This window comes from Acomys russatus, chromosome 17 (assembly GCF_903995435.1).
Source record: "Acomys russatus chromosome 17, mAcoRus1.1, whole genome shotgun sequence".
NCBI lineage: Eukaryota > Metazoa > Chordata > Mammalia > Rodentia > Muridae > Acomys > Acomys russatus.
The window spans coordinates 45,911,740-45,935,916 of record NC_067153.1 but is presented as its reverse complement, the minus strand read 5'-3'; the positions used below and the strand labels follow the sequence as shown (position 1 = coordinate 45,935,916).

Genomic DNA, 24,177 nt, shown 5'->3' with positions numbered 1-24,177 from the left:
TAGATGGCATGTAATAGTTTGAGGTACCAACTCTCTTTCCTGTTTTCAGCTTAGTGTAAGCTAGGTGACCCTCTGACACCGGTGAGAATGGAGCGTGCTGCAGTGTGCAGCAGAGCACTGTGGACAGGCTGGGCAGGTGGGGGTGGAGTGGAGATGCAGGGAGCCTGGGCTGTCACTGACCAGTGCCTGCAGATTTGATCCCAGGCTTTGGAAGCCACTTAATGTCATCCTCATTAATTACTAGTCGCATGCAGCTGTTGGTCATTTGTGTGGTTATGAATTTCATTTCAAGGTCCTTACTTTCTTTGATATTTTCATAAGCTTTTCTTTTGGGGACTAGGGACACTGTGGCCATGGTCAGAGCTGACCACTCTGAGTATACCAGCCCAGGTCTCATTAGTCTGTTTATCCAGTAAATTAAGATTTATTCATTCATGAAAATCTCTGTCTCATACTTACCTCTCTGCATGAATTCCTTCATGCTCTTGAGAGTAGGGAACTGTGCGATGATGTGGCCACACGCCTGCTTGTGTCAGTGCCACATGTGAAGTCCCACGCTGGTGCCTCTGCCTTTGGGCATAGCTGAGGGTTTAACCTTCCCTGGGGTTTATGCTTCCAGAAGGGGTCATAAAATCTCACACTTGGCTTTTTGGAGTAAATGGTGTGGAATGACCTTGTTCTTTCCCAGTGAAGTGTAATACAATCAGGGAGCTAGCTGTGGTGGTGAGCCTCCCTCTGGTCAGGGATTTCAGAATGGCAGGCTTGGTGACAACTTGTCACCTGGCATTGTGGATGTTCTGAAAGCCTATGAGTGGGCGTTGGCCTGTGGGCTTTGAGTGCAGTGGTTCTAGCCTCTCTGCACAGTAACAAGGTTGACCTTTGGCTTGGCTTCAATGTTGTCTGTCCAGTTAGAGGACTCAGAATGGAACCCCACACTATATCTCCTTTCTAAAACCAGAAAATGGACATTGTAAAATACAAATGTAAGTGTTCAGAAAAAAATCATCATAGCACCTCAACATAGGCTTTCTCTTTTGTGGTCTCACATGCAGACATGGTTTAAAAGTAAATTCATATTATTAATATGTATGTTTCCATATGTGTGATGTCAGAGGACAACTTGCAGGAATAGGCCTCACCTTCCATCATGTGGATTCCAGGATTCAAACTCAGGCCAGCAGGCTTGGCAGCAAGTGCTCTTACCTGTCTACTCTCCAGCCTAAAGTGTCTTTATTAGTAAGATCTCTTGAGAGATGAAATATTAGAGCCGGGTATAGTGCCACACGCCTGTAATCCCAGCACTAGGAAGGCAGAGGCAGGTGGATCTGTGAGTTCGAGGCCAGCCTGATCTACAAAGTGAGTCCAGGACAGTCAAGATTGCACAGAGAAACTCTGTCTTGAAAAAACCCCAAACAAAAAAAAAAAAAAATGATGAAATATTGGGAGGTAACATGCTTTTTGTTTTTGTTTTTCTTTTCTAGTGTCCTTACTGGGTGAATAAAGTTGGCGGTTTTTCTTGCCTTCAACAAAAGACACAAGCTAATAAAGCCAGGAGCTCCTGCCTGATGCCTGCTCTCCCTTGGAGGTGGCTCCTAAAAGTGATTCAGCCGAGGGGTTCACTTTTCTGGGGAGTTGTCCACCTCTTTTCCTCATTCCCTGGCCTAGCTTGGCTCCCTGCGTAGGTCCCTAGATGCAGTGCTTGTCACTCTGTATGGTCCTCTGGATGTTTGTCCATCTACCTGCCAGACTTGAAGCTGGTAAGAACAGGAATAGTGAACTATGGAGCTCGAAACTTTCTATACAGTGTCAGATGGCGTTAGCTCTCCATCACTGTGCCAGGTAGTATAGAGCCAACCTGGCAGGCCCCAGAGTCACCTAAAAGACAAACCTCTGGCATGTATTTGAGAGGACTTCTGGATTGGATGACCAAGGTGGGAAGATTGACTTTAACTGTGGGTGGCACCATCCCATGGCTGGAGTTCTAGACTAAATAAAGGATAAAGTGAGCCAAGCACTAGCATTCAGTATTCAGCTCTCTCTGCTTCCTGACTGGGTATGTAATGGGACTAGCTGCCTCATGCCTTCCTGCCGTGGTGGACTGTACCACTGAGGAAAGCACCTCCGATAGTCACTGTAACAACTGCCTGTGAAGAGGAGAGGGCTGCTGTGCCTTACAAGGTTGGAGATGTCCGTGTACAGCTGGCTGCCTTTGAGCTTGTGCTGGGGCTGTATGGCATGGTGGGAGTGGAGTGGAGCAGACACCTGCTGGCTAGGACTCCAAAGGGAGGAAGAGACCAAGCTCCCACAGTTCCCTTTGAGGGCATGCTCCCTCTTAAAGTTTCTGCAAGTCCTCAGCAGTGACACAGTGAGGACTGTCCTTAACACATGAGCTCAGGGGAACCTGATAGCCAAACTGTAACAGATGATGAAGTTAACATGTAAGGAAGTGGGTGAAATCATACCAATAAAGCACTCCTGCAACATCAGCTACTCTTAGTCCTGAAAGTGTCTCCGAACTCACTGACTCTTGCTCAGTATTTGTTTTTTGAACTTTAAATCTTCCTTCTTGGATCATGTTCCGTCTTCAGTATATTGCCCAGAGAATGCTTAAGGTATTTCAAGGGTCATAGGTAATGACATCTTAGCCTCCAAGATACTGGGTTGGAAATCCAGGTGCTGGGCTAAGATGATAGCTCAGTTGTCAGAGTCCTTGCTTTGCAAGCTGAGAACCTGAGCTAGAACCCAGAACCCTTGTGAAAAAGATGAATGTGGCAGCACATGCTTATAATCTCATTTCTGGTGAGGTGGAGAAGGTGGATCCCTGGGGCTTACTGGCGCTCTAGCCTAGCCTACTAGGCAAGCTCCAGGCCAGTGAGAGATGCTGTCTTAAAATAAAGTAGATGTCAGACATGGTAGCACACGCCTGTAATTCCAGCACTTGGAGGCAGAGGCAGGTGGACCTCTGGGAGTTCAAGGCCAGCCTGGACTACATAGTGATTTCCAAAATAGCCAAAGTGCCACAGTGAGAGACCTGGTCTCAAACAAATAGATGGCTCCTGATTGCCCTACGTATGTGTACACACATGCAAAACCCAAGTATCACTTCTATTGATACCATTGGGGATTTTATAAGCTGTATATGAGAGGGAAAAAGCCAGCACATTCTATTACAATTGGTGCTTTGAAATTTTCCTTGGTTGAGCCTTCAGCTTTTATTAGCTTGGTGTTGCCAATTCCTTTTTCTATTTTTTTTTTCTTCCGTCTCCTACTTCATGATTGGACAACTGCCAACAAAGCAAAGACGCTTATGTAAGAGACTTTACCTTTTTTTTTTTTTAAACTTTGCCAAAGATAGTTCAGCTTTGTTCTGGTGCATTTTCTGATAGAGGCTGTTAGAAATTTGGCATAGATGTAGAAGGAATAAAGCCAGATGACTCATTTACATCTTGGTTCCTAAAAAATAGGAAAGACTAACATTAGGATTTGAAATTAACCACTATCCTCCTCCCTCCAAATGATCTAACACCCCCTGACACTTTACTTAGTATTATAGTAAGTTTCTGAAATTGAATATTTACTTGGTATTTGAAGACAAGAACAAATCATAAATTAGCACAGTTTGTTGCCTGGCCATCCAACCTGTAACTGAATTCTGCCACTACAAGGCACTCCTGTGACAGTGGGGAGAAGCTGAGTGATACTGGCTAGAAAGCGGACCATTTGGTTCATCAGAACCATTGGTGTACAATAGAGCCAGTTACCTAAAGGTTTGAGTCTCAGCTGGGTGTGGTGGCGCACGCTTGTAATCCCAGCGCCCGGGGAGGCAAGAGGCAGGTCGAGGCCAGCCTGGTCTACAAAGTGAGTCCAGGACAGCTAGGACTACACAGAGAAACCCTGTCTTGGGCCGGGGGTTCGCGGGTGGGTGGGGAAAGTTTGAGTCTCAATAAAATATACTTAGGCTGAAATGTTAGGGAGTTTAGTTCTTGACTCCAGCACTTTGGGCGCAGTTCATGGTCAGTGTCATCTGCAGTGTGCTGCAAAGTTGTGTTATTGGGGTTGTGATTCCCCTGGGCTGGCAGAAGCCACGCAGGAGCCCAGGAAGAGCCTTCTGCGTTCTCAGACTTATGCTATTAGAATTCCATTCTCTGTGTCTGCAGAAAGGCAGATACCAGTGTCAAGGCAGGAGGGTCCCGGGTTCACATCTTACTTGGGCACTGTGGTTAGATTATGTTTCAACAACAGAAACTACTTTTTCAAAAACCATAGATCAGTGTTTGCTGATCTGTCAAGCCAGGGAATGCTGCAAAGGGCACAGGGAACTTGGAGGCTGGAGAAATGTTTTGTTAGTGCCACAAAGTGATGCACTCAGTTCTGCGCAGATCAATATCTTAGTAAAGGGAACGAAGGGAGAAAGAGGAGGAGGAAAGGCAGATAGGGAAGATGAAGAGCAAAAGGAAGGAAGGCAAAGAAGATCATGAGTCCCAGTCCTTCTAGAACAGTGGTTGTTCTCAGCCTCCCTAATGCTGTTACACTTTAGTATGGTTCTTTGTGTTGTGGTGACCCCAAACCATGAAATTATTTCCATTGCTACTTCATGACTGTGATCTTACTAGTTTTATGAATTGTAATGTGAACATTTTTGGGGGATAGAGGTTTGTCAAAGGAGTCGCAACCCATAGGTTGAGACCTACTTTTCTAGAATGACTATGTTCTGGTGGCCTCTGGAGGGTGGGCAGCTGGCTTGATCTTTCTGCAGATGTGGAGATTGGAATGCCACTGAGTAAGGACCTATGGTGAGAGGGCTCTTGCAGGACTTCTGCCACCAACCAGCCTTAGCTGAACCACCTGGCTTTGTGTCTTGGGCTTGCTGAGTTCAGGAACCCATATCTATAGGAAGTGTGAAGCCTGTTGAGGCTGGCCTGTCAGGTACCCTTGCCCCCCACTTCCCCTTCTGCTACCTGTCTGTATGGTCTTTTCTGATGTTCCCATTAAGAGGCTTCCAGTACAAGATTTCAGAAAGAATCTCCTAACTGACTTGTACAGGGTGAGACCAGGTGACCTGAGTGACATGCCCAAGTGAAGAGTACATCAGGAACACTGAAAATAACTGAATGTTCACAGGCATCATTTTCCCTTGCAATGTATTATTTCATCAGCCACATAATTTAATTTTACTCCATTCTTCCTCTTGGCTCATATTTTAAGGTAGAAACTGCTCCAAAGTGACCATTTTCCAGCCACTGCCACTTAGGAATAGCATTGTAGCTGGCCATGTGGAAGGAGTTGGCTCTCGCTGGGACGGAAGCCTGGGGGCCAGTTTTCTGGCTGGAACTCAGGTAGCCAGGCTTGTGTAGCAAGCACCTTTACCTGCTGAGCCATTTTGCATGTAACTTAAAGAATCTTTATTGGCAGCCAGGCACAGTGGCACACACCTGTAGTCTCAGCACTTGGGAGGTAGAGTGATGTTGGTGGATCATAGTGAGTTTGAGACCAGCCTGGTCTACAGAGTTCCAGGACAGCCAAGGGCTACACAGAGAAACCCTGTCTGGGGGGAGGGGGGTGGGCCAGGGGAGACAATTTTATTGGCAAATAATATGTGTACAAAAAGTGTCCAGACATAAATGTGTATAGATTTTTTCACATACACAGTATGTATGTAATTAGTTCAAGAACCAGAAAACAGGCCTGGGTGTGTCTGCAGTGCAGTGATACAGTGCCTAGTGAGGCCCTGGGTTCTATTTCAAGTACTGAAAGAAAAACAAAACAAAAGAACCAGAAACTCAGATGCTGCTCCCTGCTCCTTCTGTTCCTTTCTGCTTCCTTGTCCGGGTTCTAACAGCCCAGTTTGGTGGGGTTTCCCCCTTGTCCTTTATCTAGAGGGCCCCATGGCTATGCATTCTGATTACACACTGTACCCCAATTTTTAACATTGTTTTTTCTTTTACTTTCAGTTTTTTGTTAGAGTAGAAGTGGGGTGGCTTTTGCTTTTTAATGAGTTCACCTTGCTTATTTGTGCCCCCTCCTTCTTAGGAGGCAGTTGCTCCTCTATGCCTGTCCCCTGTTCCGTCTCTTCACCAGGCTCCCTGTTGTCTTCCACTCAGGGTACCTGCGTTGGAGAGGGCAGCATAGGGGTAGAGTAGATATGGGGGCACTAAGACCAGATCACCCCCAGAAGCAAGCCTGGGAACGCAGGCATACACCTGCCCCCAGGCGCCAAGCATGCCTTCTTTCTGTCCTAAAGACAAGGCGAGTCCGTCATGTAAGTTGGTGAGCACATATTTTGGTTCGAGAAGAACAGCATGCATTTGTTGCCAGACCTCCTTTCTCTGTTTTTTTCCCCCATGGGAATGCTGAGATTCCTGGGGTCACATTTTGAAAAGAGAGCTGTTCTGTGATGGCCCAGGCAGGCAGGAGCCAGTCTCAGTCAGAACCTGCAGCTTGTACTGTGAATGCAGCAGTGTGAGGAGTGACCTTATCTCAGCAGCCAACAGGAAATGATGAAATGTGCTGGGAGAGGGAGGTCAGACCTACCAACAGGGTTGGAAGGAGGCAGGTACTGAGCAGACCTGCAAAGTTTGGCGGGTGCAGCCAGTGTCTGACAGAGGGACTGGGTGAGCTTTAAGGTAGGCCTGTCTGAAAGCAGAATTCTTGTACTTTTTTTTTTTTTTTTTTTTTGGTGCTGCATGATTAACAGCAGTTTCACCTTGTAAGTAAGCCTACCTAGTTTGAGAGGTTCTTGACAGAAGTGTTCAGCCAGTTCCACATTAACCAGCATGGAATGTTTCGTCCCTCATGCCCTGAGAAAATGACAGCAAGTGCTTGATTCTCTTGTGCTAGATTTCGCCCCAAACAAGAAATGAAGACTTGTGCTTTATAATCTTTGACTCTGGCTTGGAGCACGTGCACCTGGTTCCTCTCCCAGTGGATCACTTGGAGCTGCTTCAGCTTGCCTTCCTCCAGCTTGTACACCTCTAATGGAGCTGTTTTCTAGCTGCCTAGCTGAGTTACCTGGGTTAACTGTTTGTTACTAGAGAGAGGGCTGTTATTTCCTTACTTTCACATGGTGTGTTTATTATGTTTGCTGTTTCTTTTTTTAAAAGCCAGAGCTAATCTATAGACAAAGAGAAAACAGCCAGCAGATGAGCTTTTCCAGTTAAGTGTAATTGCTGGGAGTGGGGGTGGGTGCTCCCCAAATTAGCATTCCACCCGCCTGTGGCCTGAGTCAGCTCTTCCTCATTTCTCTTCTCAGACCCTGTGCCCGTCTCCAGTGCTAGAAACGTCATGTTCTCATTGGATAGCAAGTGTTCTGTAAAACTGAGCATCCTCATACACATTTTAATTATTTCTTATCTCAAAAGTCATATTCTAGAACTGGAAAATTAGGATTCCCTCCTCCCTTATTTTTGTAATACTGTAATTGTAATTTAAAGCTTAAAAAAGACCCCTCCCCCCCCCACCCCCCAGCCCTTGCTGCTTAAGGGACCCTCCCTATGTGACTTATTCCTACTGGATTACCCATTGCCATGAACATTGAACCAGGCAGTGACCTGGTGTGGTTCTTGTAAGTGCTCGCTCTGCTGGTGCAGCTGTGCCACCACACGCTTTCTGCTTAGATTGTCACCTGCTGTGATTCGCCCATGTGTCTAGCGTTTTTTGGGTCACAGAATTTCCACAGTGTGTAACACATGTCCTTTAGACCTTATTCAGGGCCTCCAGTCTTAGTTTTGCTCTTATAGCTTTGAATAGCTCTTTCCTCAAATCTTCTGGATTATAGACAATTCTACTGAATAGTCTCTAAATGCTGCAGTTGTTTTTAAAAAAGCAGTTTTAAAAAGTCAAGATGAAGCATGCCCTGCAGGTGAGAGCCACGCCGGTAAGTAAGAATAAGCCACCCCCCCTGCACCCCCCCCCCAGGTTTTCAAGGCAAGGTTTCTCTATGTAACTGTGGCTGTCCTGAACTAACTTTGTAGACCAAGCTGGCCTCGAACTCACAGCGATCCACCTGCCTCTGTCTCCCAAGTGCTGGGATTAAAGGCGTGCGCCACCACCGCCCGGCAGAATAATCCTTCTTTATTGTCCCCTCTTTTTATTTGACTCTTGCTCACCCACGTGCTAAGTTATTTGGTGGCTTAGTTTCAAAGATGGGAACTTGGCGTTTAGAGTTAGAGGCTCTTGGAGCGGCTGTGGCCAGGCCCCTGATCTTGACAAGGGAGTCAAGACTGAGAAATGCAGTGACGGCTTCAGGGTTACATGGCTTGTTAGGTGAGTCTAGAAGCCAAGGCTCCTGCTTTCTAGGTTGAAACTTTTTGCATGGTAGGCATCTTTTCTCAACATTATATACATTGGATGTTCCCCTCTTCTCTCAGATCAAGAGCAAGATGTAATGCGGAATGCCCTCTCTCTCAACTGCAGCCCTGGGCCCAAGAGTTCATTTTCTTTCTTTCTTTTTTTTTTTATTTCCAAAGACTCAGCTTTTATTAAATAACACTTTTTGCTGAGTACAATTTGACATAGATGCATAATGAATAAAGTAGATTAATATAGAGTATAATGTATAATGAGGTCATTATCAATACAAAGGGCACCGACAGCTCTGCCTCCGAGAGATACTTTCTGAAAAATAAAGAGTTCTCTATTTTGTAGTTTTCTCTGCCTCTCTCCTAAATTAGGACCCAGCCAAGTGAGCCCCATTATGTGTTATCTGTAGATGGGGCTGCCAGGCCTGTGAAGATCACATCTAGTAAAAGAGACAGACAAGAACTTCGTTCTTCTTTGAAAGAGGAAACATGACAGGAAAACCCCAAACACAAGCTCCTTTTCTTAGTATTTGTGTGTTTCAGTTCCTGCATGGGAATACTGACAGCTTTTAAGTCTTGAGATAGGTTTTGCAACATGAGAAACTTCTAAAAATTATAATGTAAAGAAAGAAAGGTGATTTAATTAATAAAATGGAATTTACTCACAGCTTTTCAGAGTCCTTAAACATAGTCTCTTGGGATAGACCTGTATATTTAGCATGTGCAGCCCTGAGTTCAGTCTCTAGCATCCAGCCTTTACAAAGTTCTTTGCTAAAAACTGAGTTCAAGTCCTCCTGAAACTCAGATATAAGCAACGTTTGGCTGAGAATATTGGATGACTGTCCATCCACTTTAGTATGGTTCCCTGCCACTGTCCAAAGCCTACTTGGTACCCTGCGGGAGGTTTATAGATATCATATGCTTTTATTTTCTAAAACAGTTAGCATATAATCCTTAAAGTTTTCTGAAATAGGCTGGGTGTAGGGGTGCACACCTTTAATACCAGCACTCAAGAGACAGAGTTAGGTGGATCTCTGTGAGGTCCAGGCCAGCCTGGTCTGCATAGTGAGTTCTAGAACAGCCTGAGCTACACAGTGAGGTCTGTATAAATTGACGACATGCCCGATTAAGATAGGACTTTTATTGTAGATATGAGAGCGAGAACAGCCAGAAGCATCTGGAAGAGTCCAGAGCAAAGAGAAGTAGACTGAACATGTCGAGCTTAGGGCATCGAGTCAGGGCTATCTGTGAGAGAGAATGGAGAAAGCATAGTGAGAGAAGCAGAATTAGGCTGTGGAGTGAGAGCAAGAGAGCAAAGGGGGCGGAGCACATCAAAGAGTAGCTGGGGGAGGGGAGCCTTTGAGCTGGAGGGGGTTTAGGGTAGGGGAGGAGAGGAGAAGGGCTGGCATGGACTCTGCAGTGTGGATCAGGTGCTTGTGACGTGGCCCAGAATGAGCTTTCATTCACTGGTTGGCACCACGGGTCCTTCTGCCCACGGTGAGGGGATAACTCCTTTTGGTGGAGGGGAACTGGCTTCACAAGTTCCTGAACTCCTCCTACAGTGCAGGTGGAGCTCATTTCTGGATAGCTGGACTGCCTTTAGAGTTTGGGGAGCTGGGATTTTCTTTGGACCTGGGAAGACCATGATTAAATAATAAAAACAAATAACATTTCTGAAATGCATACACTCCAAGAAAATGGGTGTCTTTAATAAGTATCTTATTTGTGCTTAAAATTGAGTGTATGCTTAAAACTGAATCTAATAAATGTATACCTACTGTAGTCTATAAAGCCAAGAATGAACTGAGTCCCATGGGTGATATTTTCATGCTGCAGGGCAGAGCTGTGACTTCCCTGCTATTGTAATGGGTATATTTTGTTAGTATTCCTGAAAAAATTGTTGCTCCCACATTGTGAGCCTGATGTCAACACCTGGGCCTAAAGAGAGAGGCTGTGGGCCAGGCAGGCTGCTTCTCAGTGCAACTTCTGCCACCACTTCAGTGACTTGTTTCTCAGTGTTTTAGACTTACTCTTGTCTTTTCATAAGGTTTTTTCAACTTACTGTTTGTCTGCCTATCTACCTACCTACCTACACCAGTATTTATCTATGCACCACATGCACGCTCAGTGTCCTCAGAGGCCAGAGGAAGGCACGGGATTCCCTGGTACTAGAGGTAGAGATGATTGTGAGTGAGCTGCCATGTGAGTGCTAGTAATTGAACCTGAGTCCAAGAGCAGCCAGTGCTTTTAATGTTTGAACCATGTCTCTAGCCCCTGTTGTAGTTTTAGTATGTGTGGGTTTTTTTAAAAGATTTATTTATTTATTCTATGTATATGGGTACACTGTCTTCATGCACACCAGAAGAGGACATCAGATCTCATTATAGGTGGTTATAAGCCGCCATGTGGTTGCTGGGAATTGAACTCAGGACCTCTGGAAGAACAACAGTCAGTGCTCTTAATCGCTGAGCCATCTCTCTAGCCCCCTAGTATGTGTTTTGCATAGAATATTTCATCTGGCTTCCTTTTCCTAATAATGTAATTGGTTCATCTCTTCCTGGAGTCAGCTGGTACTAGTGTTTGACAACACATTCAATTCTCCCTGTTCTGGCTTCTGCCCACTTGGTCCTGTGTGAGTCACAGACATGAGAGGGTGGGTATGAGGGTCCTACGTGCTGGTTTTGCTGCAGATGCACAGCTCAGAGCTTCTGCTGGCTCAGAAATCACTGAGAATTTATGTTCCTGACATCTGGGCCCTCTGTACTTTTATGCTTGTATAGGGCCCCTTTTCAGACTCAGTTCTAGTGATAGGCTCAGAGTGTCTAAGTCTTCTCAGACTTTGAGGAGACTTGCTAGCTATCTCAGGCTTTAGCACTAGGCAAAGAGGAGTGTGCTTAGAGAAGCGTGCTTGTAGGTCAGATAGTAACAGGAGAGACAAAGGCAGTGATGTGAATGAGACAATGAGTGAGCTAAGAAACTGAAGGATTCTTTTTGTAGAGATTAAAGGGTGTCTGTGCGTGCACACGCATGTACACACACACATGTCAGGGAATAAACTCAGGCATGCTAGGCAAGAATTTTACCACTGAGTTACTGCAGAACTCTTTTGGTTTGGTTTGGTTTTGGTTTTCCGAGACAGGATTTTTCTTTGTAGCTGTGACTGTCCTGGACTCGCTTTGTAGACCAGGCTGACCTCCAACTCACAGTGATCGACCTGCCTCTGCCTCCCGAGTGCTGGGATTAAAGGCGTGCGCCACCACCACCACCACCACCTGCCTACTGCAGAACTCTTAAAAAAGAATTTAGGGGCTTGGTGTGTATGGTGTCCTACACCTTTAACCCCAGCACTTGGGAAGCAGAGGCACATGGATCTTTGTGACTTCAGGGTCAGGCGCTAGAGAAATGCTAAGCACTGAAGAGCACTGCTGCTCTTGCAGAGGACCTCAGTTTGGTTCAAAGTACTCATGGAAGTAGCTTGCAGCAACCTATGGGGAGCTGACACCCTCTTTGGGCTTCTGAAAGTACCCCCCTCCCACACGCATATGAATGTCTACATGTATGTTTGTGCATCCTGTGTGCCTTGTGAGAGCAGAGGCAAGGAGATGGCACCAGATTCCCTGGAGCTCCAGTTACAGAAGGCTATAAGCCACCTTAGAGGCGCTGGAACTGAACCTGGGTCCTCTGAGGAGTAGCAAGTGCTAACCACTAGACAAGTCTCCAGCCTCACATGTGGCTTTTTAAATTTTATTTTATTTTTATTGCTTGTATGTACCTGTGCATGACATACATGTGGAGGTCAGAGGACAGCTCTCCTTCCACTTTTACATGGGTTCCAGAGATTGAGCTCAGGTTTCCAGGCTTCAATAGCAAGCAAGCACCACAGACAGAACATCATGGCAAAGGGACCATGTGACATAAGTGAGTTGGTGGTTTTCTTAGGATTTGGGGACGGGCTAGGGCCAGAAACTGGTCCCAAGGACATACTCTCCTATCACTTACGGGTTTTTTTTGTTTTTGTTTTTGTTTTTTTTTTTTCTTTTTTGGTCACCTATGTTTTTAAGACCTCTCCATGACTACCTCGTAATAAGCTATCAAGTGATCATCCACTGATTGATTTGGTATCTTCTACCCGCCCCCCCCCCCAAACACACACATATTAATGCCTGCATGTATGTATGTATGTATGTATGTATGTATGTGCATCGTGTGTGTTCCTCATGAGAGCAGAGCCAAAGAGATGGCATCAGATCCCCTGGAGCTGAAATTATAGGAGGTTGTAAGTCACCATGTGGATGCTGAGACCTCATTTGAACCAGCCACGTTTCTGTGTTGAAGAGCTGGTGAGTGCCATGGTGGACTGAGTCCTGATGGTGGAGACTGTTCTGCACTCTGTCCAGTGGAACGTTCTCTGTGATCTAGTCCATCCACCCCCATGATGTGAAGAAGGCCCAGGCTCTATTGCTTGGTGGCCCTTCTTTTGTCTCTTAGCAGTCCATCGTCATATCCCACCCCTGCGCTCTCTACCTGGAGGGTGCCTTCCCTGCTATCTCCAGAGTGATGCTCCTCTCATCTGGGTACCCCCACAGAGAGAATTTGTCTGGACCACAACCTTAGGTGTTCCTTTTTGCAGGGCTTCTGGGTGTTATGCATGTCTCAAAGGTCTAACTTTTTTTCTTAAGATTTATTTATTTACTATGTATGTATTGTCCTGACTACAATATATGCCTGGATATCAGAAGAGGGCACCAGATCTCATTATAGATGGATGTGAGCCACCATGTGGTTGCTGGGAATTAAACTCAGGACCTCTGGAAGAGCAGCCAGTGCTCTTAACCGCTGAGCCATCTCTCCAGCCCACAAAAGTATCTCTTAAGAGAGATGGCCACTAAAGGGCCCAAGATCTGGGTCTTTCTGTGCCAGAATCACAGTGATCCAGTCAGCCAGGCTCAAGAGTCTGCATGAGCTTTCGAGAGGATCTCTGGGTGCAGCTTCTTCAGAGATGCTTGATGCATGGAGCTTATTCGCTACTTGCTAAGTGACATTTGTCCTGTGGGTGAGCCAGGCCAAAGGGTCTGATGGAAGTTATGCTAAGGATAAGCAGGTTGAGACCATGGGAAACCAATATTTGTGGAGTGCCTCAGACATTCAGGTATTCATGCTTAAAATGTTATTTAAATTTATACTTTTCTCAATGAAATAAAGCCTTGTTTATCCCCATTTTACAGATGGGAATGAAGCTTAGAAGTTAATTAAACCTTACACCCATCACTGCTGATGCCAGAACTCAGAATCCTGTTCTTCCCACTTTTCTCTCTCTCTCTCTCTCTCTCTCTCTCTCTCTCTCTCTCTCTCTCTCTCTCTCTCTCTCTCTCTTTTTTTGTTTGTTTTTTTTTTTTTTGTTTGTTTTTTCGAGACAGGGTTTCTCTGTGTAGCCTTGGCCATCCTGGACTCACTTTGTAGACCAGGCTGGCCTCAAACTCACAGCGATCCGCCTGCCTCTGCCTCCTGGAGTGCTGGGATTAAAGGCGTGCGCCACCACACTTGGCCCTACTTTTCTCATGCAAAATGGATTTTGCTACTAATTTATGCTTTGCTTATGCTGATTTCACATTATTGCTTGATAAATGAGTTTTCTGTTGTTCCAATCTACTAGCTTTGTTTTAACTAAAATCAGTATCATGTTAAAGTTCTCCATCTTTCCTTCCTCCCTTCTTCTCTTTCTCCCTCTCTCTGTCTCTGTCTCTGTGTCAGTCCCTTCTTCCTTCTTCCTCCAGTTTCCAGTGTGTTGTGATCACAAACTGGCCCAGTGCTCTTCTCTGGGGTGGGTTGCTGTGGGCTCCAGCTGGTATGAGCAGAATAAGTTCTTGAGAAAGTGGCATCATAGTTGAATGCAGACAATGCCTACACAACACTTAAAAACCAATATCCCTGTGGCTTGTGTGGCTTTTTTAGTTTCAAAAGTATGTGGCTAGAGAAATATTTGAGCTGGATACAACTTCTGAAAGGTGTAGCATTGCCATGATTTTTGTGGCATTTTCTAGCATTCTTTTGGAGGTGTGCTTTGAACTTTTTAAAAACAATTCATGGTAGATAGATGAGACATAAGTCAGTTGTGGTGGCTTGAAGACTAAGGTTGTGTCTGACCCATGTACATTGTTATTTCTAAATAATAAATTCTCTCCTGACCAAGTAGGCTTGAAAGCCAGTCCAACTGTGTGCTGTGCACTTTTGTTGTCACACAGGTTCCTTCCCATAGGTCACCCTCCCCTTCAGTTTGTGGCTTCCCAGTGAGATTTCCTCCTGCCTTGAGCACCTTGTCTGTGTCCCTTTTACACAGCCCTTTCTTCATTGGAAGAGGCTGTCCACTGTGTTGGAGGAAGCCATTTCTGTGAGACCTGGCCAGAGGCATCCAAGTCACCTCCAAGTCAGGGCTGCAGCTCCCAGAGGCATCTGCTTTGTCAGACTTTTCCATGAGGAAGAGCCTCTGAAACCGCTGCTTGTGCCCAGGAAAAGCATCCATTCCTCTGTGGACACAGGACCACAGAGGCCTTTTGTGTGACAGGAAGCCCTGCTACTGGGGGCGGTCTCAAAGTGGAGGGCTACGAGGAGCTGGAGGGGCTGACCTGGGACTCTGACTCATGTGCTGTTAATAATGCCCTGTGTCCACGCTTGGGAACCTGCTTCAGCAGCATCCGTTCCCGTCAGACAGAACTCTGGCCCTTGTCCCCTCATGCCAGCCCTTGGTGAATGCCCCCATTTTCTGTCCTGAACAAAGGACAACCTCCTGACCGGTTCTATATTTTTTCCTACTTTGGCCAGAATAGTCCTTTTCACTTATCTGGATCTGTGTGACTTTTCTGGGAGTTGAAAGTGCAGCTCTTGAGTGGGAGCTCACCAGGCAGGCACCTCTGACTGGGAGAGTCTCCAGGAGAGTGTTTGGTGTGGCTTGGCGGTGGGCTGTGGCAGTGCCTCTCAGGCTGGATCAGAGGGGAGTGGAACCACAGGAGAGGTACAAAGAACGCTCTGAAACACCAGTACCCCCGTTGCCAGCCCAGAACTCTGCTGGCTTGTTACTTGCCTCTCTGTGTACCTGTAGCCATCCATCTGTTACTTGTTGGAGACTGTTGATTCTGATGTTAAGATACACTAAAGAGAGCTGGAAGCTATGGCAGAGCTAAGCTGATGCATCCTCTCTAGCTCTCACCCTCAACACACACACACAGACACACACACACACAGACACACACACACACAGACACACACACACACACACACACACACACACACACACACACACACACACACACACACACACACACACACACACGGTTTCTCTGTTTAACAGCCCTGGCTGTCCTGCTTTGTTCAGGCTGGCCTGGAAGTCACAGAGATAGGCTTGCCTCAGCATCCAGAGTGCTGGGATTAAAGGAATGTGCCACCACGTTCAGCTGAAAGAATTCTTTATATAAAGATTTATTTTTGCCAGGTGTGGTGGTGCATGCCTTTAATCTCAGCTTTCAGGAGGCAGAGTCAGGCAGATCTTTGTGAGTTTGAGGCCAGCCTGGTCTACAAAGGGAGTCCAAGACAGCCAAGAAACCCTCTCTCGAAAAACCAAAAACAAACAAAAAAGATTTATTTTTGTTTATGTGTACATTAAGTATGTCGTGTATGCCAGCACCCCTGAAGGACAGCTGGAGTTAAAGGCAGCTGTGAGACGCCCAATGCAGATATTAAAAACCAAACTGAGATCCTTTGGAAGAGCAACAAGTGCTCCTAACCACTGAGCCACCTATCGAGCTCTGCCCAAAAAAAAAAAAAAAAAAATTTTTTTTTTTAGAGATTATTTTCAAAGAATACAAGAGAAACCCTGTCTTGAAAAACAAACAAAAACCAACAACAACAAAAATATTATTTTATGTGCTCCACAGTGTACCTGGGGCCCACACTTTAAAGAGTGTGTCGGATCCCCTGCAGGTAGAGTTTTCCTATTATTGTAAGCTGCCTAGGAACTGAACCTGGGTTCTTTGCAAGAGCAACAAATGCTCTTAACCTCTGAGCCGTCTCTCTAGCCCACTGGTGAAGGGATTCTAATACTACCTTGTCATTCTTTGGCAGACCTCTTTGCACATTGTCACATAGCTTTAGGCCTAAAGCAAGCTCTTGTTGAATATGGCCACCAGGCTGTTTGTAGAGGATGCTTATAATTTGACATAGAAAACCCCCCAGCAGTCAATTATGTTCCATGGAAGCTAAGAAAATATGGCATTGAGAGTTTGATGCCTCTAGGTCAGGATTCTTTTCCAAACTTAAATGAGAAAATCAAATCTGTAGAAACTCTAATCATCTAGCCCACCCCCCCCCCCACCTTGTGCAGAAGTGTCAGTAAGGTGTGGGTGTGGGAAGCAGCCGAAGAGTGCTGGGATCATTTCCTGACACTTGAATGACCCACTGTCTGGAGCAGATTGAGGAGGTAGTTTACGGTGATACGAGAGGGTTGAGTGGAGGTGTCCAGAAGGCAGATGGGTGTATGGATTTGAGCCCAAGAGCAGGTTAAATGCGGTTTGATTTGTGGGAATGAAGGAATTTGCTCAGGTAGAGTGTGCTGTGGAAGACAGGGCCTGTGACAAGAGCGGAAACTAGCATAGTTTTGACCAGAGAAGGTAGCAATGGGGAGTGGGAAGAGCAGGAGCCCGTCTGATGGCTGAGGATGAGAGTCAGAGAGAAGGGAGGTGGGTGGAGGAAGAGTGGAGGTGAACTACAGAGGTCTGCAGCCATTGTGGACTGGCCAGCTGCTGGCTGACAGCACACAGGGAGGACCGTCCCTCGGGGGAGCCAGTTCTCCAGTGCTGCCAGTAAGCTGCTCAGAATGGGGCAAGAGGCTAGCAGTTGGATTGGTAGCTTTTCTCTAGGCAGGTGAGAAAGAGCTGGGCACAGGAGCTGGCAGTCCTGTGCCCTGTGGCTGGAGATGTGACAGTGACTAGCCCAGGACTACTGAGAAGGAATATGGTAGGTTCAGGGCCACAATGTTGGGCACTGAGGAGGGTTTGTCTGATGAAAGACTTCATATCACAGCCCTTTGAACTTCTGGTGACTTCTCCTCATGAATGTGAAAATTAATTTAAAAGAAGAAGCCTATTTTCTTCAGTAACAGAAGCAGGCTCCATGACTATCAACAGGAGCCCCTGAACAAACACTTAGGATTTAAAACAGTGCCTGCAGAGTCTGAGGGATGAGTGCCTGTTGTATGTATCTGACATTCTAGGAGGTACTTGGACCTTCTTACAGCACTGCCAGGCTCTTTGAACCACAGGCGCATGGGTTCTCTGTGGAAAGTCATGACCCATCCTGTTGAAGCATCCAATTTTCATTTTCTTTTTGTTTTTTCGAGATAGGATTTCTCTTGTAGTCCTGACTGTCCTGGACTCACTTTGTAGACCAGGCTGGCCTCGAGCTCACAGAGATCCGCCTGTCTCTTCCTCTCAAGTGCTGAGATTAAAGGCGTGCGCCACCATGCCCTGCCAATTTTCTCATGTGAAGGAAGAATATTGTTTCTTCTTTCTCTTTCAGACGTGCATCTTGTAAGGCATACTCTGAATCATTTTCTAGAACCCAGGCCGTAGCTTTCTTCCATACATCTTCCTCTGCCCCCGCCCCACCCCCCACCCCATCCCTTGTTACTCACTCACCAAGTTGACTTGATTGTTTCTTGATTCAGTTACTTGGCTAATATTACTGTGTCCCTTATGCCAAGCAGTGAGGACACAGATAAAAATATACAACCCTTGCCCCCAAGGAATGAATGTTTGTGCTGTTCTGTGTATATCCAGTTTAAAATGTAAACCACTTTCCTGCCTGGCCATTATGGTGACTGTGCATCTCTGTCTTGTCAATTCACCATTGTTTCCTTAGTTTTTGAGTATTTGACTTGTCTCCAGCTTTTATTGTTATAAATATTACTGGGATGAACATTTTGTTCAGGCTATTTTTTCCTTTGCGTTTATTTGCTTGGGGCATATTCCCCAGAGTGGGGCTACAGAGTCAGAGGTTGGTAACTGTTATCAGATTTTTTTCCATAAAGCCTGTTTCCCATAGCTCCATCCCAACAGGTTATTGACATGTTTTAAGGAAGCCCTGTTCCTTCCTCCCATAATTCATTGTGTTTCATCTGTCTAGGTTATGTCTTACTAGTAAGCAATGCTAGTTTTCAGGGACTGTACCTGATAAAAATGTTGGCCTGTCTTACCACCCCCCATTCCTCCCACTTTTCAACATGTTCCTGTGTAGTGACTGGGTGTATAGTCCTGTACACAGCGATAACCCTGGGGCCAGGTTGGTCTAGGAGACCCTGCTCCCTACAGCTGCCAGTTGAGGCCTCCTCAGTGGTGGACACAGCAAAAAGGACAGCGTTAGGACTTGACCTCAGCTTTCTACTCATGTAGCTGGGACAGCTCCTGCCGCCTGGCTTAGCGGGTGTCCATGAGTGTGTCTGCTTCTGTCTCTGCTCCAGCTCTTTACACTGCTGCTGGTAATGTAAAAAGGTGCAGTTGTTTGTCAAACAGCCTGAGGTTGGGAAGCCATTTGTCAGTATGACCCAGCAGTTCCTAGGTGTCAATGCTAGAGAAATGAAGATGTACGCAGGGTTGTACAGAGACCTGTACACAGATACACATTGCAGAACTTTTCATAACAGACCAAGAGAAGGTGTCAGTCACAAATTGGAGTATGTTCATACAATGAAGTGTTATTAGCGTTACAGTGGAATGAAATGCTAACATGCTACAACATACTTGAACTTCCCAGGCATGCCTAGTGGAAGAAGCAAGGCCACATCATGGGTGACTCCTTTAACATGGACTGTAAAGGGAGGCTAATCCTGAGACAGGAACTAGTTCAGTGATTGTCAGAGTTGGGGATAGAGGGAACAGAGGTGACTGATAAAGGCTGTGAGATGTGTTTAGTGTGATAGAAATGTCCTAAAAAAAATGACTGGTGATGCTGGCACAACTCAGTGAACTTGATAAAAATCACTTCGTCCATTTTAAATGGGTAGATTATGCATAAGTTGTATTTTAGAAGTGTTATTCCGGAAACTGGCCATTTTCAATTAGTTATGCCTTATTGCTACCCCAAGCCCCTGCTAAATAATTTCCTTCCTTGGTCCTCCCACCCATGGTTCTAGAGATTGAAGCTAGGGCCTTAGGAAGGCAGTCATTCTACCAGTGAGCTTTGCCGCTATCTGACTTTTGTCTCTGCTAGACAGATGTGTATGGGACCTGCTCATTTCTACACATAGAATTCCAGTCTTCTTTGCACTTCTCAAATTGTGATTTCCAGTATTAAATACAATGTTCTGGTCCATGGCAGCAGAAGTGGGCAGGGCTTTGCAGCTCCACGGGACGCCACCAGGACTGAGATGGCAGCCCTGGTTGTGGAGTGGATCCCTGTCCAGGCAATGCCACTGTGGGCACTTGTTCCTTCTTTGGGCAGAGCTGTGGTATTACTTCCCACTTACTTGCTGGCCTTGAAGGCCACCTTTTCCCCCCATTTTCACAACAATAAAAGGTGTAGACATTAAGGAGATGATATGTGAGGTAGCTGGTCCTAAGGGGATGAGAGTGTCATATGTGTTTAAGCAGCAAAGCCTGAGCCACAGGAGTGAAGATGACATGGACCCACATCCTAGAGATATGATCTCCTTCCCAGAAAACAGAGCAGTTTTTGGTGCAAAGTGACAAGCCCTCGGTCGGTAGTTAGGAGCAAGTGGGGTTTCAAGTGAGCTTGTGCTTTGCGTTTGTTTCAGCCCTTACTCATCTAGCTGACTGATGAGCGATAGTGCTGGGTAATAGGCACGAAGCCCATTCACAGGCATTTCCCTCCGTGAGTCAAATCTCCATCTGTGGAAACAAAAAATCACTACTGTTCTGGTGCTAAGTAGCTTCCTTTAGCAGTTTACCTAAGGTCTGGAATGCTCAGTCACTCATAGTACTCAGGAGACAATACTTAGCACAGAGTGAGTGGTGAGTTCCTCTCTGCAAGAGACAGTGATTTATATAGAGAGACAGGCAGGGCCGGGTGTATTTCTCCAAGTAGGAAGTGAGGGACCTGAGGCTGGTGGGAAAGTGGCTTACATAGGAGTTTCCTAGGTAGCTGGTGAAGCCTCAGTGAAGTCCTGGAGTCCAGGCTTCCTGATTCTCTCCGCTCTAGGTCCTAGTCCCACTCAGCCTTGAGAGCGTTTCTCATGAAGCACTGTCTAGAGCGCGCTAGCCTCTTCCTCATGGCGGTGTCTCTTCAGGAGCTGTGGGCATCCATGGAGGAGGTCTGCTTGCCCAGCTGGGTCATCTCAACCATTTCTCTTTCCAATCTTTAGATTCCTTCTGTGTGTTTTCTTACATTGCTGTTGGCATTTCTGTGTTAGTATCAGACTTGGAAATGTGTCTGTTTTGTCCTTTTAAAAATAGCTCTGTTTAACCCTGTGGATCATCAGCTGGCATTCAGGTCCAGGAAGTCCTCAGCTGAGAGTCCATGTTACAGTCCTGGGGCACTTGCCAGCCAGAGGCACAGGCAAGCACTTTTAGACACAATCCTGACCTGTTCCCGTTACAGAAGAAAAATGCCTTTTGGGGAACTACATGTTGTGAGCGCCATACTTCTACTAGTAACATCCTGTGAGTGAGCTGGTGGCTGACAGCTGGACTGAGACCTTCTGATGTTGAACTTCCTCCTACCTCTGTGACCTGAGACAGTCATCTGAAAGTGACCTAGGCACCTGGTCCTCAGCTTGTTTTCTTTGTGCTATTAAGATACAAAAAACACTAGGGGCCAAAGATATTACTACACAATCCACTTTTTTTTATTCTTGTTTCTTGAACTGCTATCTCACAACCTGTCACCCTCTACACCTCTGTCTCCCTCCTTGTTCCATTTCCTGCATGCCTGGTGGTTTGGGTCCTGCACAGATAAGCAGGGCAGAGCCAGCTCTTCTTCACGGGGCTCTAGGTACAGGCTGCATGGCACAGCTCAGAGGTGATGCCAACTGTGACAGGCTGTTAGGAGTAAGTAGCTGAGCCTGAAGGACCTGGCAGAGCAGGGCCATTACTGTCTGTGCACTCTCTACTTGGCATAAGCCTTGGCATAGAGCACAGTTTGGCAGAAGGAGTATCACTGATGTCCTCTGAAGCCTGCTGGGCAGAGAGCAGCAGCTGTCCTGTGATGCCTTCCTTTCCTGTAAGAGTCAGGCAAAGGAAAGTCAGGCTTTCATTGACTGTGGTTCCAAAGGTGAGGCTTTAGCAAGGACTCTGTGCTTTTGGCTTTCCTCCTGGGCTTCAAAACCATCTTCCCTTTCACTGTCAGGCCTGATAATCTCTTATCACACCTGCTGGTCTCTGACAGGAAACAGTTTAGAAACTAGCGCTCTAATGCAGACACGGAGGCGATAGCCACATCTTCCCAGAGCTACATCAAGTAGTTTGGCTGGTTTCAAAAATAATTCTGTTCAGTTTAGATGCCATTGGTTCGTAGGGTTGATGTGAAGCGAGCATTTAGCAAAATGAGATTGTTCTCTGCAGTGGCATGGGTTCAGGAGGGTAGGTGAATGGAGGAATCTGCTGGGTGGGTGTAGCCTCACTTTGAGGGTATTGGGGAGATTGAAGAAGTACAGGACTGCCTGAGCTGAGCCAGCCCCATGCCTATGTGACTAGTCTCTAAGGGGTGCTGGGACCTTCCTGCTGCTTAAATCTGTGTGTTGAGTGGGATGTCTTGTCTTGGGATGGGCTCTTCATGCCGGCATGATCCCACCTTCACAGGGATGGTAGAGGATGGAGTGACCCTCACACCAGCCTTGAAGGGTGGTGAGTCAGAGTTGACTAGGAAGGGCAGTCGGGCTGGCCATAGTGTGAGGCTTCCAAGGGCTTTCTGTCATTAAGAGCAGTTAGAGAGGGGCTGAAGAGATGGCTCAGCAGTTAAGAGCACTGCCTGCTCTTCCAAAGGACCCGGGTTCAATTCCCAGCACCAACATGGTGGCTCATAACTGTCTGTAACTCCAAGATCTAACACTCTCATACTAAGGCACATAAAAAGTAAAATTAAATAAGATATTAAAAAAAAAAAAAAAAGCAGTTAGAGAGCATGAAGGCGGTGGTGTATGCATGCCCAAAGAAGTGGTCATTGTGGCAGTGAGCATATGAGTGCCTTCAAGGTCCTACCTTCTGGCTGAGCCTGAGCTGTCTGAGATGCGCTGTGTGGGTGTAACACACCCAGCCCTGGTTCTGCTGTAGAATTTCTCCTTTGTTGAGATGCTTTGCATGAATGCTCGTCTCTGTACTCCTAACTCTACGCATGTAAGATGTTACTCATCTGGTAAAATTAGACCTCAGGGCTTCTCTTTACTCTGTCTTGTTTCTCCACTGGGGAAAAAGCCTGGGAGACAAGTGTGTTAAGGAACTGCTGTCCCCTCAGTGCTGAGGGCAGCGTGAGTCACAGTAGCTCTTTGCTGGTATTTTGGTTCCCGTTTATTTTTAAACAGTTCTGTGTGAGCCGAGTTTCCTCGTGGTTTTTGTTACTAAGGCTCCATAATATTTCCTTAGGTCCGTGTGCTTGTGCTTTCACACACTTGGTGTGGGCTTTCTGCTCCCTCAGGCTGAGTCTCCTGCTCAGATAGGCATCAGTGTTTCCCTAGCTGCAGTGGCAATCTCTCCAAGTGGCAAGGATCTGCTGCTGCAGCCTTGCACATGTTGCCAAGCAGGGCTGCTCTGTGAAAGGTGCTGTTCTTGCTCAGGGCTGTCAGGCCCTCTGCCTTGAGCCCTTACATCCAGGTCTCCTGGCTGAGGGCCCAGGCTGGGCTTGGGAAGTGTTGGTGCTGCATGCCTAGTAGCAGGCCCTCGGTTCTTGGGATCCCAAATATGAGTGGGTTTTTTTTCTCTTGCATTTTGTTTAGAGACAGCCTCACACTGCAGTTCATGCTGGCCTGGAACTCATTAGATAGGCGAGGCTCGAATCAAGCTTGTGGAACTTGTAGCAGCAGTCCTCTGTCTCTTAAGTGTTGCTGCTGTTGGTATGAACCACTGTGCCTGGCTCCGTTATTCTTATTGGCTGTTTCTCTTTGGACTTAAGGTCTTAAAGAGAGCCTGTGTGCTAGTCCTAGCATTCTGACCACATTTACTTTGGGTTCTTTTCTGTACTCTAGCTCTTGAAGAAAGTGTTTTTCCTAGATAATTGTCCAGGCTTTAAAAGATAGTTCCAGAGGACCGTGCATGGAAAGGGACAGCTCATGTACATCTCAAAGTCTTGTACTTTAGAGGTCACTAGTTCAGGGGTGGCACACGAAGTCATGTCACACTCGGTTCTGAGCATGTGCTTGGGTCTTCGGGGAAGCTATGCAACAGGTTAGATGTGTTCCGGTTCTGCTGTGAGCGTGCGGGATGGCAGATGGCGTAGGTACTGGAAGACTGGCAGTGCAGCATCACTGACTTGACTTCTCACACACATGATTCCTCTGATGCATAGGTGACCCTCTTTGAAGGACAAAAGCAGGATAACAAGGTGGCCTTTGGTGTATCAGGTGATCTGGGCATGCCCAAGAGACTCCAGGTGTGGGGCGTTCTGGTGACTTAGTAGATGGACCAACAGACCATTAATTATAAAAGAATTGCCCCTCGCCTATTTTGATTGATACTTTTGTTTAGTAATCTAAGTAGTTAGTCTTTTTTCTTTCCTGTGTACTGTAAGACATGCTAGTGTGTGGCCTTCATGAATGAAATGGAGAGAAGCAATATACACAGCCCTGTTGATGTCTTACAAAGCTGGAGCCCTGGCAGGCACACCAGCTCCTTCAAACCCTCCTCCTCTGCCTGAGTCAAACTCAGTGATTTACATCTGCTCCTGC

General features: G+C 46.4%; 1 protein-coding gene across 4 annotated transcripts in view; it reads left to right on the top strand.

Moving 5' to 3' along the window:
- Pacsin2 (protein kinase C and casein kinase substrate in neurons 2) overlaps positions 1–24,177 on the top strand; it is a 102,741-nt gene that overhangs the window by 32,277 nt on the left and 46,287 nt on the right. The window contains exon 1 of one of the 4 annotated variants that reach the window (XM_051160103.1): positions 6,604–6,623. The exons of the other annotated variants lie outside the window; for them this stretch is intronic. The gene's annotated coding sequence lies outside the window, so the exon portion shown is untranslated. Of the gene's footprint in view, positions 1–6,603; positions 6,624–24,177 lie in introns of those variants that run through there. 4 annotated transcript variants of the gene reach the window in all.